This window comes from Phyllobates terribilis, unplaced genomic scaffold, assembly GCF_046119375.1.
Source record: "Phyllobates terribilis strain yellow unplaced genomic scaffold, ASM4611937v1 Scaffold_2__4_contigs__length_985480577, whole genome shotgun sequence".
NCBI lineage: Eukaryota > Metazoa > Chordata > Amphibia > Anura > Dendrobatidae > Phyllobates > Phyllobates terribilis.
Window position 1 is genome coordinate 135,088,951 of NW_027362762.1, and position 15,808 is coordinate 135,104,758.

The 15,808-nt window shown below is 42.4% G+C and overlaps 1 protein-coding gene across 7 annotated transcripts in view; it reads right to left on the reverse strand.

The window, feature by feature from the left end:
- Positions 1-15,808, reverse strand: part of FNDC3A (fibronectin type III domain containing 3A) — a 313,016-nt gene that overhangs the window by 93,798 nt on the left and 203,410 nt on the right. The gene's annotated exons all lie outside the window — the stretch shown is intronic.

Below are 15,808 nucleotides of genomic sequence, written 5' to 3' on the forward strand. Positions count from 1 at the left end.
GAGAGAGTCCGTTTTCACTATCCGTGTGGTTTTCTTTTGGCCGTCTTTGTGTACATGTGCACCATCCATGTGCCACATACCGGAATAAAAATGAAACATTTTTAGGTGTTAAAGATGTGCAAAGATACAGATAGTTAGATTAGTGCCTTGCGCGACTACCTTACTGTATATGTATTAACCTAATAAACAATAAAAAAATGACATGGGGTCCACTCTATTTTATGAAACCAGAAAAGGTAAAGCAGACAGTTGCAGGCTTCTTATCAGGCTGGGAAGGTCCATGGTTCTTGTGTCCTTCCCAGCCTAAAATTACCAGCCCACAGCGGCCCCAGAAGTGAAGCATCACAAGTTGCTCCAATTCTGGTGCTTCGCCTTCGCTCTTCCCTAAGGCCGTGGTGCGGTGGCAATCGTTGTAAAGGTGCTTGGGGTTAATGTCAGCTGTGACTTGTCCAAAAGTACAGCTGGCATCAAGCCCTGGTGTTCGCAATGGAGAAGTGTCTATGAGACAATCCCATTACTAACCCAAGAAACATGGTTTCCCCATGATTTTTAAAAGGCTATAGAGCGAGATCATGCCCCATAACGCACACCACTTAGGATATCATTTTAACTTAATCTGACAATACAGGTGACAGATGGCCTTTTTCCGGTCAATCACAATGAACCATTATGAAAGACAAGGTTAATTCCAGTCATTCATATTGGATTGATTTTATACGCAGATGAGTCAGAACAGAAACTGCAAAGACATTTTTTTTTACTAGAGAAAAATGCACAGTATTTTTTCTAATTAGCCTTCGGATTCACGATCTAAGAAACATTTTCCATAATAAGATTTATTAACCTCTACCAAGTTCTTGATCAAGAACAATCAGCGATGGTCACATTACAGTAGATAAAAACATAAGATATAGGTGCCGATACACATTAGAGAAAAGTCAACCAAACAAGACAGACTGACTTACGTCTATGTCGACCTCCAAACAAGCAGCATAACTAGAGTCCGATGGGCCTCAATGCAAAATTTGTACTTGGGACCCCACCTCCATGCATTTTGGTCAGATATACGAGTCCTTGTAGCTTTCTAAAGGACATGCATTTTACCCCTCCATTATGTGGTATTGGCTCCCATCCTGGTATGTGTCCCCCTCATTCTGGGACCATCCTAGCATATATGGCACCCTTCCTGTAATAAAATGTCCTTCATCTTGGTAGATCATGTACCCCATTCTGGCATATATATCCCCTGTTCTTCTGCTGTACTTTAATGCAAAATACAAACAAAAAACCCAAACACAATTCTATCACCCCTTCCCGCCCCCAATGACATCCGGCATCCACTCCTGTAGGTGGCAGCACACATCACCTGCCGGACTCTTATAGGCCGATGTCGTGTATTGCAGTGCAGGGACCCGGTGAGTCATCAGACGCACATTCAGCTGAAATTGGCGCTGGCGGCCACCCCTCCCTCATGGGCCAAGTAGCGGTCGCACCCTATGTAACTGCAATTGTTACGTCTCTACTCCAAACTCTTTGAGGACAAGGATAAGGCAAGTTAAGTTTCCTTTTGACCTTTAACTCCCCTATTGCCAATGAAAAACACATGCACGCTAAGCTTAAGTGAGCGTGCATGTGTTCGGAGGCTTAGCTGCTCATCAGGCAGACAGCTACTGAGATTGTATGGGCACTTTAATTTGTTGATTTTTTTGGTTATTACATTTACTACGGTCTCCTACAATGGTCTGACTGAGGCTGGCCGTACACAGATTAATACAGGCCAAACCAGTGAATCATCGACGGATGTTGAAGGAGTGTAGAATTGGGTAGTTGGATTTCGACCAACCACATACTACTTTTTATTTTTTTTGCAGGAATAACCTGCTCCCAGAGGTGTCTGATAGCAGCCTACTTCCATCTTATTATTCAAAATACATGCATGTGTATGGGGATGGGGATGGAGGGTCAAAGGGACAGCTGCAGACCAAACCAGCATTCAGCAGCTGTCTAAAGTGTATGACCAGCTTAAACTCTACGGTCTAGTGTCTATGCCTGGGATAGCAGTTCATTAGCCATTACCTGAGCTGGGTAGGTGGGTGGCAGGACATGAACGGTCTAGACCTATAAAACCAGCCATATCTCAGCTGATATTGACAACCGAGCATATATTACCCAATGCATGGCTTCTAAATGACTACAATCCCAGATAATGATCCAGCTGTCCAGTCCGTGAGTCACTATCTTTATAACCAGTTGTTATTTATTTTATGACTCGACGCGCCAAGAAAGTCTTCCTGAGCCTCATTTGTTTGCCCCATTTTACATGCATAAAATATATTTATTGTGTGTTTAGCACCATATATTTGCTTAATCATTGTGAGCCATCATCTTCATAAAACCGTTTAGCTCATTATACATACAATAACGAAGTTATTAACACGATATAAAACAAGTGTAAGCACACGGATGAGTAAAATGACTTTTTTTTGGTGGAGGAAAAGAATATGAAAAAGTATTTTTTCTAAGTTTCCCAAGCACTACTCACATTCATAAACCAGAAATGCTGCCAAACAGCACTAAATGGAAGTAAACTGTTATGACATTTTTACATCAGTACAATTGTATGAGGAGAGATTATTGCGGCCTGTTAAGAGGTTAACTCCTTTCCACCAGGGGAAATTTTCAATTTGTCCATTTCTTCCTCGCCATCTTCCAAGAGCCATAAAAATATTTTTTATTTTTTTTGGACTACATGAGGGTTTATTAATTTTTGAATCAAGATGTAGTTATGAATAAAACCATTCATTTTTACTATTGAGTGTACTGAAAAATGGCGAAAAATACTAAGTAGAAATGGTGGAGGACTGGGGGGACACACAAAATTCTCCCATTGTTTTGAGTTTTGCTTCTATGGCATTAACTGTGCAGCAAATATGATCTAGCAATATGAGAATCCAGGGCAATATGATTATAATTATGATAAAAAGCACACTAATTTTGGTGCTAATAATAGTTTAGTGGCTTAAAAAAAAATCTGAAATAAGTACATATACATTATATATACATACATCTCTCTCTCTATATATATATATTACATATACATACATACAGGGTGGTCCAAAAGTAGGTGGACAGGAAGTGTAATAAGGTTATGAAGGGGGAGATTTATCAAGCATAGTGTAAAGTGAAACTGGCTCAGTTGCCCTTAGCAACCAATCAGATTCCACTTTTCATTCCTCACAGACTGTTTGGAAAATGAAAGGTGGAATCTGATTGGTTGCTAAGGGCAACTGAGCCAGTTTCACAGATCTAGTTTTCACAGATAGATCTCCCCCAAATCTGTTTTCTTTTCAGATAATTCAGATAACACATAATGGCAAATTTAAATACAGATCAAAGAAAATGGATTTTAACAGAGTATTGGAAATCTCAAAATGCTGAAACCGTTAGAGCAAATTGGGTTGAAACATTTGGTACTCAAGCCCCAAAGAGACAAACCATTTACCGCATTCGTGACAAATACAATGCCACTGGCTCAATCCTTAATGCTCCAAAAACTGGTCGACCCAAAACAGTCTGTACTGAAGATAATGAACAACTTGTTGCTGAAACATTTGTTCAGAGTCCAAAAAAGTCCTCCAGAAGAGCCTCTGTGGAATTGGGAATTTCACGAGCTTCTATCATGCGAATCCTGAAATCTATTGGGTGGAAAGCTTATCGTCCACGTCTAATTCATGGTTTATTGGAGGATGATCCAGACAGGCGGCTGCAATTTAGTGTTTGATAAATCTCCCCCTTCATAACCTTATTACACTTTCTGTCCACCTACTTTTGGACCACCCTGTGTAAGTGTAAAAAAAAAAAAAAAAATATATATATATATATATATATATGATATAGATATAGAGATAGATAGATATATAGATATATAAAAAGAAAGCACAGTAGCACTCCATTATGGCCAAGATACATAAAGACAATAAAACCATTTAATTTAAACTGTGTTATTACTCAATAAGCTTTACTTACAAAAAATGGAGGTTCTTAGCGCATAAATTGGCCAATTCATGTGTGCCCATCTACCGCTGCAAGGTGACCTCCCATCTGATGGGTACTACTCTACCTACATGCCACTCTTGGGCTACAAGCCTATAACTCTGGACAGAACATGTCACTTCTGGGCTAAAACACCTACAATTTAAATGGGCTGGTAGAATAGAATATACATCACCTGCTGGTTAAATGGGGGGAGTGCAAGGTCAAACAGGAGGCAGTTCCCACCTCCTATAGTAATATGTCAAAAAAACTGACCAGCACATCCCAAATGTGAACAGGTGCAAGCTGCAGAAACTGCATAAGATATATAAAAAGAAAGCGCAGCAGCACTCCATTATGGCCAAGATACATAAAGACAATAAAACCATTTAATTTAAACTGTGTGTTATTACTCAATAAGCTTTACTTACAAAAAATGGAGGTTCTTACCGCATAAATTGGCCAATTCATGTGTGCCCATCAACCGCTGCAAGGTGACCTCCCATCTGACGGGTACTACTCTACCTACATGCCACTCTTGGGCTACAAGCCTATAACTCTGGACAGAACATGTCACTTCTGGGCTAAAACACCTACAATTTAAATGGGCTGGTAGAATAGAATATACATCACCTGCTGGTTAAATGGGGGGAGTGCAAGGTCAAACAGGAGGCAGTTCCCACCTCCTATAGTAATATGTCAAAAAAACTGACCAGCACATCCCAAATGTGAACAGGTGCAAGCTGCAGAAACTGCATAAGATATATAAAAAGAAAGCGCAGCAGCACTCCATTATGGCCAAGATACATAAAGACAATAAAACCATTTAATTTAAACTGTGTGTTATTACTCAATAAGCTTTACTTACAAAAAATGGAGGTTCTTACCGCATAAATTGGCCAATTCATGTGTGCCCATCAACCGCTGCAAGGTGACCTCCCATCTGACGGGTACTACTCTACCTACATGCCACTCTTGGGCTACAAGCCTATAACTCTGGACAGAACATGTCACTTCTGGGCTAAAACACCTACAATTTAAATGGGCAAGGTCAAACAGGAGGCAGTTCCCACCTCCTATAGTAATATGTCAAAAAAAGCTTATTGAGTAATAACACACAGTTTAAATTAAATGGTTTTATTGTCTTTATGTATCTTGGCCATAATGGAGTGCGGCTGCGCTTTCTTTTTATATATGTTATGCAGTTTCAGTTTCTCATCAAGAGAATGCCAAGAGTGTGCAAAGCAGTCATCAAAGCAAAAGGTGGCTACTTTGAAGAACCTAGAATATAAGACATATTTTCAGTTGTTTCACACTTTTTTGTTAAGTATATAATTCCACATGTGTTAATTCATAGTTTTGATGCCTTCAGTGTGAATGTACAATTTTCATAGTCATGAAAATACAGAAAAATCTTTAAATGAGAAGGTGTGTCCAAACTTTTGGTCTGTACTATATACACACACACACACACACACACACACACACCAGTACACTTTATATAATATATATAATAAAATATATAAAATATAAGTTTATTTATTATAATATAATATTTTGCGTCACTTTTCCAAAATCCATGACTCTTTTTCCCCATGGATGAGGATTCGCCTTTTTAATGTACCATTTTGAGGTACAGTTATATGAAAAAGTTTGGGCACCCCTATTAATCTTAAGCTTAATGTTTTCTTAAAATTGGTGTTTTTGCAACAGCTATTTCAGTTTGATATATGTAATAACTGTTGGACACAGTAATGTTTCTGCCTTGAAATGAGGTTTATTGTACTAACAGAAAATGTGCAATCTGCATTCAAACAAAATTTGACAGGTGCATAAGTATGGGCACCCTTATCATTTTCTTGTTTTAAATACGCCTACCTACTTTTTACTGACTTACTAAAGCACTTTTTTTGGTTTTGAAACCTCATTGAGCTTTGAACTTCATAGCCAGGTGTATGCAATCATGAGAAAAGCTACTTAAAGTGGCCACTTGCAAGTTGTTCTCCTGTTTGAATCTCCTCAGAAGAGTGGCATCATGGGCTCCTCAAAACAACTGTCAAATGATCTGAAAACAAAGATTATTCAACATAGTTGTTCAGGGGAAGGATACAAAAAAGCAGTCTCAGAGATTTAACCTGTCAGTTTCCACTGTGAGGAACATAGTAAGGAAATGGAAGAACACAGGGACAGTTCTTGTTAAGGCCAGAAGTGGCAGGCCAAGAAAAACATCAGAAAGGCAGAGAAGAAGAATGGTGAGATCAGTCAAGGACAATCCTCAGACCACTTCCAGAGAGCTGCAGCATCAACTTGCTGCAGATGGTGTAACTGTGCATCGGTCAACTATACAACGCACTTTGCACAAGGAGAAGCTATATGGGAGAGTGATGCGAAAGAAGCCATTTCTGCAAGCATGCCACAAACAGTCGGCTGAGGTATGCAAAAGCACATTTGTTGTAGCCAATTTCTTTTTGGAAGAAGGTCCTGTGGACTGATGAAACCAAGATTGAGTTGTTTGGTCATACAAAAAGGCGTTATGCATGGCGGCAAAAAAACCACAGCATTCCAAGAAAAACACTTGCTACCCACAGTAAAATTTGGTGGAGGTTCCATCATGCTTTGGGGCTGTGTGGCCAATGCCGGCACCGGGAATCTTGTTAAAGTTGAAGGACGCATGGATTCCACTCAGTATCAGCAGATTCTTGACAATAATGTTCAAGAATCAGTGATAAAGTTGAAGTTACGCAGGGGATGGATCTTTCAGCAAGACAATGATCCAAAACACCGCTCCAAATCTACTCAGGCATTCATGCAGAGGAACAATTACAATGTTCTGAAATGGCCATCCCAGTCCCCAGACCTGAATATCATTGAACATCTGTGGGATCATTTGAAGAGGGCTGTCCATGCTCGGCGACCATCAAACTTAACTGAACTGGAATTGTTTTGTAAAGAGTAATGGTCAAAAATACCTTCATCCAGGATCCAGGAACTCATTAAAAGCTACAGGAAGCGACTAGAGGCTGTTATTTTTGCAAAAGGAGGATCTACTAAATATTAATGTCACTTTTCTGGTGAGGTGCCCATACTTATGCACCTGTCAAATTTTGTTTGAATGCAGATTGCACATTTTCTGTTAGTACAATAAACCTCATTTCAAGGCAGAAACATTACTGTGTCCAACAGTTATTACATATATCAAACTGAAATAGCTGTTGCAAAAACACCAATTTTTATAAAACATTAAGCTTAAGATTAATAGGGGTGCCCAAACTTTTTCATATAACTGTATATACACAACAGTTTTGATAGGTTTTTATTTAATTTTTGGATGCTGTGTGGTGAACAAAAAAAAATGGGGAAAAATGGAGTGTCAATTTTCAGAGATAAGAACAGTGGTATTGCAGTGTCCGGTCACTGCCAAATTTTTAATTTAGGTGGAGGGAAGGGATTATCTGTAATTCCCATTTATTTCTTTTTTTATTATTACATTTGCAAAAAAATTGATATTTTTTTTCATTTTACACTATATTTTTTTTAGTTCCCTTAGGGCAGTGTTCCCCAACTCCAGTCCTCAAGGCCCACCAACAGGTCAGGTTTTCAGGATCTCCTTAGTATTGCACAGGTGATGGAATTATTGCCTGTGCAGGTGATGGAATTATCACCTGTGCAATACTAAGGAAATCCTGAAAACATGACCTGTTGGTGGGCCTTGAGGACTGGAGTTGGGGAACCCTGCCTTAGGGGACCTGCACCTGTGATTGTTTATTGCTTGGTCTATGTACTGCAATAGTAAAACAATACAGTATAAATTGAAAATTATGGTCTTCCTTGAAGCCCAGATTGTGGAAGGAATTCACAGATGTACCAATATTACTGAGCCAGGGGCCTTCAAAAGGACCCAGCAGGCATAGCAACTCATTGGTACCCTGCGATCACAGCGTGGGTTGGAGAAGGTGAGGCAAAAAGGGTCTCATAAGGACACCCAGGCCGGATCACGCCACTTAAATGCTGCTGACAAATTTACAGCAGCATTTAATGGATTAAATATCAGCAATCGGAGCTAGCTCTGGTCACTGCTGTTGGAGGAAGGAAGATGTTGGCTGTATAACACAGCAGGCACCTGTCTGGGTGGAGTAGGATCAGCTTCTAAAGCCCCCGTCTCACATAGCGAGATTGCTAGCGAGATCGCTGCTGTGTCACGGTTTTGATGACGCAACAGCGACCTCACCAGCGATGTCGCTGTGTGTGACACTTTGCAGCGATCAGGCCCCTGCTGTGAGGTCGCTGATCGCTGCAAAGTGTCCTGGACCATTTTTTGGTCGTTGCCCTCCCGCTGGTCAGCACACATCGCTGTGTGTGACCAGCGGGAGCAGCGATCAGGCTGGTAACCATGATAAACATCGGGTTACTAGGGGCACACGAGCACTTAGTAACCCGCTGTTTATCATGGTTACGAGCCTGCTAAAGTGAGCGGTAACCTCCCACTCACCGTAGCAGAGTGGTAACCATGATAAACAGCGGGTTACTAGGTGCGCGTGTGCCCCTAGTAACCCGATGTGTACCATGGTTACCAGCCTGCTCCTGCTTAAGCAGGCTGGTAACCAGGAGCAGGACATCGTGGAAAGATTCTTTCCACGATGTCGCTGCTCCCCTGATCGTTGGTGAGCCTGCCTGTTTGACATCTCACCAGCGACCACATAGCGACGCAGCAACGATCCCTGACAGGTCGTATTGTTGCAGCGTCGCTAAGTGCGACGGGGCCTTAAGTCTGCTCCATACAATTGCACCATGATGTATTGATACAGCATGTAACTGAAAGGGGTTAAGGGAACCTGTCACCCGATTCCTGCAGTTTTAAAATCAGGGCTTCTACTTCATGTTGTCCTGAAATGGGGCAGACAAACCCTTGCTGTCAGATTCTCTTTAAATGGAGATTCTACCAAAATGTTGTGTCACACATCAAGAAATGTTTCACACCAGACTAATCACTCCACAAAATGACGCATGAATGGTTCCATCAGAACTTTGCTCATCTCTTATAAACTCTTACAAAATTAAGTGTACCCTTGAAATACACCATATCAATTAAAAAAAAAAAAAAAAAAAAAAGGTTTAAGGGAGGGTATCCATTTTTATGTTTAAAAAAAAGACTTTTACTGTCCAGTACAGGTAATCCCACTATACTATACAGAATCTCAGCCCAAAAACACAATCATTGGGAAGAAAAAGTAACTGGCCAAGAGACCCACATCCTATTACTCAGCACTAACTAATGAATGACAACATATGCTGAACGGTCTGTCTCAAGGCATTAGATTCTAGTCTCAATTTACACTTTTGCAGTAAAATCAGCAGGCTAGACCAACATTGGTCACTGGGACTTTTTAGACTCTTACTTCTCACTGTTTCAGGAAGCAACACACGTACAGTGGGGAAAATAAGTATTTGATACACTGCAGATTTTGTAAGTTTTCGTAGGTACACTTCACCTGTGAGAGACAGAATCTAAAAATAAACAAAATACAAAAACAGAAAATCACATCGTATGATTTTTACATAATTAAATTGCATTTTATTGCATAAAAAAAGTATTTGATCACCTACCAATTAGCAGGAATTCTGTCTCTCACAGACCTGTTAGTTTTTCTTTAAGAAGCCCTCCTACTCTGCACTCATTACCTGTATTAATTGCACCTGTTTGAACTCGTTACCTGTCCACACACACAATCAAATCACACTCCAACCTCTCCACCATGGCCAAGACCAAAGAGCTGTCTGCGGACACTAGGAAAAAAAATGTAGACCTGCACAAGGCTGGGATGGGCTACAGGACAATAGGCAAGTAGCTTGGTGAGAAGGCATCAACTGTTTGCACAATTATTAAAAAGTGGAAGGAACACAAGATGATTGTCAATCTTCCTTGGTCTGGGGCTTCATGCAAGATCTCACCTAGTGGGGTAAGGAGGATTCTGAGAAAGGTCAGGAATCAGCCCAGAACTACACGGGAGGACCTGGTCAATGACCTGAAGAGAGCTGGGACCACATTCTCAAACATTACCATTAGTAACACACTACAGGGCAGACAAGTTCATCCTTCTCATGCCAGCAAATAGCCAGGCTCATTTGAAGTTCGCCAATGACCATCTGGATGATCCAGAGGAGGCATGGGAGAAGGTCATGGGGTCAGATGAGACCAAAATAGAACTTTTTGGCATCAACTCCACTTGCTGTATTTTGAAGAAAAAGGATGAGAACAACCCGAAGAACAACGTCCCAACTGTGAAACATCATACTTCGGGGGTACTTTTCTGCAAAGGAAACAATACTACTGCACAGTATTGAAGGGAGGATAGATGGGGTCATGTTTTGCTAGATTTTGGCAAAAAACCTCCTTCCCTCAGTAAGAGCATTGAAGATGGGTTGTGGCTGGGTCTTCCAGCATGATAATGACCCGAAACACACAGCCAGGGCAACTAAGGAGTGTCTCCGTAAGAAACATTTCAAGGTCCTAGAGTGGCCTAGCCAGTCTCCAGACCTGAACCCAATAGAAAATATTTGGAGGGAGCTGAAACTCAATGTTGCCCAGTGACAGCCGCAAAATCTGAAAGATCTGGAGAAGATCTGTATGGGGGAGTGGGCCAAAATCCCTACTGCAGTGTGTGCAAACCCGGTCAAGAATGAAAGGAAACTTCTGACCTCTCAAATTGCAAACAAAGGTTTCTGTACCAAATATTAAGTTCTGGTTTTCTATTGTATGAAATACTTATTACATGCAATAAAATGCAAAAGAATTATGTAAAATCATACAATGTGATTTTCGGGGTTTTATCTTTAGATTCTGTCTCTCACAGTTGAAGTGACCTACGATAAAAATTACAGACCTCTCCATTCTTTGTAGGCGGGAAAACCTGCAAAATCAAATACTTATTTTCCCCACTGTACAAATCTAGTGAGCTCAGACTCGACCCTATATTTTGTTTTGATGTATGTAATGAGCATGTGCAAAGGTTATTAAGGAAGGCGGCGCAGTCTCAACTGTGACATCTATTGTGATTAGTGGGCCCTGTGTTATGAGCTGTGTACAGTGTTACCAGTCATTGTAATCCTGCCTCTTAATGATAATGAGCATGCTGAAAACTCTTCTAAACAGGACAGGATGTATATGACTAAGGCTATGTGCCCACGATGTAGAAATGCTCTGGATTTTTCCTGAGCGTTTCTGCATCTCCCTGGCAGAAAAAAAACTTATGCAGATTGTACATGTGGATTGTACATACGGATTGTACATGCAGATTGTACATGTGTTTTTCCTGCCAGGGACATGCGGATGTGAAGCGTTCTTCACTTGCATTTCCGCATGTGGGTTGACAAGCGCTTTCCAAGCGATTTTAGCATCACTTGGAAAGTGCTTGACAACTTGGTCACACTATATAAATCCATGCAAACGACATGTATTTATATAGTGTGACCATAAAAGAATGTCAAAAAATAAAAAATAAATCTATACTTACCTTCTGATGGCTCTCGCAGTCTTGCTTCACCGTCCTAGCTCCCGGCAGATCACGGTACACTGAAGGACCTGCCAACGTCAGTGTCGCGTGACCCGTCACATGACTATTACGTCAGCGCAGGTCTTCCAGTCCATCGCGATCTGCCGGCATGAGAGGACGAGAGCAGTGGGGGTCGTCAGAAGGTAAGTATCATATTTAATTTTTTATTTTATTCTTTTTTTTTTTTTTTTTTTTACAGTTTTCTATGGTACCAGGGTCCGGAGGAGAGTCTCCTCTTCTCTAGACCTGGGTACCATCCGCACATTGAACACTTGTATTCCGCATGTCCTTATCTAGTGAAGCGGAATACATGCATTCTAATGCAAGTCAATGGCGGCGAAAACGCAGCACTTCCGCAAAATAATTGGTAGTGCTGTGTTTTTTTTCCGCAATGATAATCCGCAGCGGAAATTTCCGCAGCATGTCAGCACATGCGGATTATCATTGGGGAACATGGCAGGCCTTCTACCATGCGTTTTTAATGCGTTTCTGCAGCGTTTTTGCCGCTGCGGAAACGCTTAAAAAAAGCATCTTGGGCACACAGCCTAATAAGAACAGAGTGTGAATGGAACAGTGGTTCACCAGAAGCACCTCCACTGCAATTATTCTCTTTGGACCTGGAAGAGATTGTGCTGTCCACGAGCATGCTAAACCTCGTTCTCATCATTGGTGGGTCTCCCAGGGGCCTGATAAGCAGAAATCAGAACGTTCTAAACACTTATCAGAAGTGATAGTGTGAAGTCCTCATTTCAAAACAAGTCCTAATGAAAAATACTTTCCTATGAAACAAATATTACTCCTAAACCCACAGTTATAAAATTAAAAACCCAAATGATCTGTTTATTTAGTGGGATACAGAGGGCCATACATCAAGACACTCCATTTTTGTATCCAAAAAAATCCCATAGTACGGACCAATGATACTCTCTCACCTAATACACAGAGCACGACTCGTCATTGCAGTTTTGCAACTAGCTTTTCTTTTTTTTTTTTGTCTGGTGATACTGCCATTTTTTTGCACCCAAATCTTCAAAATAGTGCAAGTAGGTGGATGAATTTTGTACGAAATCAAAGATGCTTTTGTGGCGCCCCTGAGGGTTCAGTCGCCACAGGGGTACTGCACCTCAGATTGAGGTGTGGTATCTCCTCTCCGAGGTAAGGATGGAGCACCTCTCAGGACCCCACCTCATCACTCAACACTACACCACTCCTGTCCTGTAGGGGGCCTAAATGCACCAGGGTGCTGCCCCGGGCCGGGATAGAGGAGATGGGGGGAACCAAAGATAGGGGGAACCATGTAGTGGGTGAGGGTGGAGGACACACTTTTAGGTTACACTTATTCATTCATATTTAATCAACGGCCATCTTAGGTTCAAGGTCTTTGATTGTGGTGTTCATCGCTGAACGTGGCTTTCTGTTAAGAACCTGCAGCCTATTGAAGATACACGGTCCTCGTACTCTGGCCTTGAGGCGAGAAGCGGGCTAGAGTTAACGGCTGTCTCTACCCGGTCAAGGTCCCTACCTAAGAAGGCCTGGAGGGGAGCAGAGGAGACAAGCTCCACAGGCAAAAGGATCCCAGGGGGATACAGACGGAGCGGCATACGCCACCTGTACTCTTTATTCTGGCCAAGCCAGAGGGACTCCAGCTGCAAGAGGGTACCGGCCCCCGATATCTGACTTCGCTACTTCACGTCTTAGTCGGAGAAGCTCCGGAGGCTTAGGGGATCCCACAGGGTAACGGAAGGAGCGGAATCGCTACCCGTACCCTTGTTCTGTGTATAGCCAGAGGGAGACCCAGCCTATCACACGCACTAGGTACGGACAGGAGAGGACCTAGTGGGAAAGTCTATGAACACTCTGGTGCGGGGGTCCTGACTCTTGCACCCGAACTACCCGGAGTGTGTTGAACCCCCTTCCAGGTAGCCGCAGCGCGCCGTGAGGAGCGAGGAGAAGCTTGCAGCTGATGCCTAACAACGTGAGTAAAGCTTGGAAGACTGCATCCATGCCTCCGGTCCCTTATTTCAGCGCGACACCACACCGCACCACCCACTACGACTCCCCTGATCTGCCTTCTCTGCCCTAAGGCCCTGCTCCGCCTGTGGGGAGTAGTACCATATGCTGCTGCCACGACATCCTGCCTCAGAGGACTGCCGCAGCGCTGGTGGCGAATCACCAGGCACCACAGGTGGCGTACTCATTGAATCCACTCGATTACCACCGTCCCTCCTAGCCCTCATTTTGATGTGACGACCCTGGGCACGGGCCGGGCCTAGGCCACGACTGCAACCCCCAACATCTGACCCGGTTCAGAGTACCCCCCATCTCTCAGGGGGGGCTAGTGAGCGAGGAGGCGTCACACTTTTTTTTTCCCTTGTCCTACCTTTTTGTGCCTTTTTAGAGCAAAAGGGTACGTGACCCTTTAAAATGTTGCATGTTAGTTTTCAAATGCATAAAAATCAAATTAAACAGATTATATCCAAATCAGTACTGGAGTACAAGTGCACAAAAAATATACGACATTCCGAAAAGTCACAAATTATTAACTTGGCTTAGACAAATGGATAAAGACCACCATGCCCACACTGTTCAACAAGCAAAAAAAAAAACAAGTAAAGTTAACTCCAAGCCCCACTCCAGCATTTATTTTTGATTTCGATCCCCTTCTTAGGGATCACATATATAAGACAGGATTCACATCACTTTTGATCCTATGTTCCATGGCTCCATTGGGGCTTATGTCCGAGCCCCAGCAATATGGGATTTGTGTGTATGCACAGGCATAGCCATTGACTATAGCATACATGTCAAACTCCGACCCGTAGGGTGGTTTTATTTGGCCTGCGACACCAGAACCACCACCCTTATATGTGGCCATTATTCTGCATGGAGGACTATGTGGGGCCCATAATACCGTATGGAGGACTATGTTGGGCTCATTATACTGTACGGAGAACTTTGTGGGGCCTCTTATTCTGTAAAAAGGACTATGTTGGGCCCATTATATTGTACGGATCACTATGTTGGGCCCATTATATTGTACGGATGACTATGTTGGGCCCATTATACTGTACGGATCACTATGTTGGGCCCATTATTCTGTACGGATCACTATGTTGGGCCCATTATTCTGTACAAAGGACTATGTTGGGCCCATTATTCTGTACAAAGGACTATGTTGGGCCCATTATTCTGTACAAAGGACTATGTTGGGCCCATTATACTGTACAGAGGACTATGTTGGGCCCATTATACTGTACAGAGGACTATGTTGGGCCCATAATACTGTACAGAGGACTATGTGTGGCCCATAATACTGTACAGAGAACTATGTGGGGCCCATAATACTGTATTGAGGACTATGTTGGGCCCATTATATTGTATACAGGACTATGTTGGGCCCATTATATTGTACGGAGGACTATGTTGGCCCCATTATACTGTATGGAGGACTATGTTGGCCCCATTATACTGTATGGAGGACTATGTGGGACCCATTATTCTGTATGGAGGACTATGTGGGACCCATTATTCTGTATGGAGGACTATGTGGGGCCCATTAGACTGTATGGAGGACTATGTGGGGCCCATTATATTATATACTGGTTGGCCCCTGACTTTGTCAAAGTTTTTCATTTTGGCCCTCTGTGTGTTTGAGATCCCTGGACTATAGGGAGACACAGTGCACTCTCTCGTACACATCAGCTCCATCCGTATGCGCCTATAAAAGGAGGTGAACAGCAAAATGTAGAAGACTACTAGGGGGTTTGAGACAGAATCCCCAACAGAGCCATGGAACATAGCACTTTACCCTATGTGACATAGCCTTGATGTAATGCATATAGTTACATACTCACCAGTTGGCATCTTCACCTGTTTTCAGCCACTCCGCTACCTTGTAAGGCTTTTGTAATCCACCGGATCTCCGGATTTCACTTTTCTTAATGCATGTCTATGGGACACAGAATGGCTACAGCCTCATTCTGAATTCCTATACATTGAAACGATTTTAAAAATTTAAAAACAGTGTCCTCCGCTTCACACATCAACCGCTGTGTGATTTGGCTGGTTACAACTGCAGTTAGGTGGTGCCAAAGTGGGACTGAAAATGGGTGAAGACGGTGACCAGCGAGTATGTGACCACATGCATTACACTTCTATGCGTGATCACTAGCAAAGCGATTAAAAAAAAACAAAACGCTGGAGTGGTGCTTTAATGAAGGCGCAAA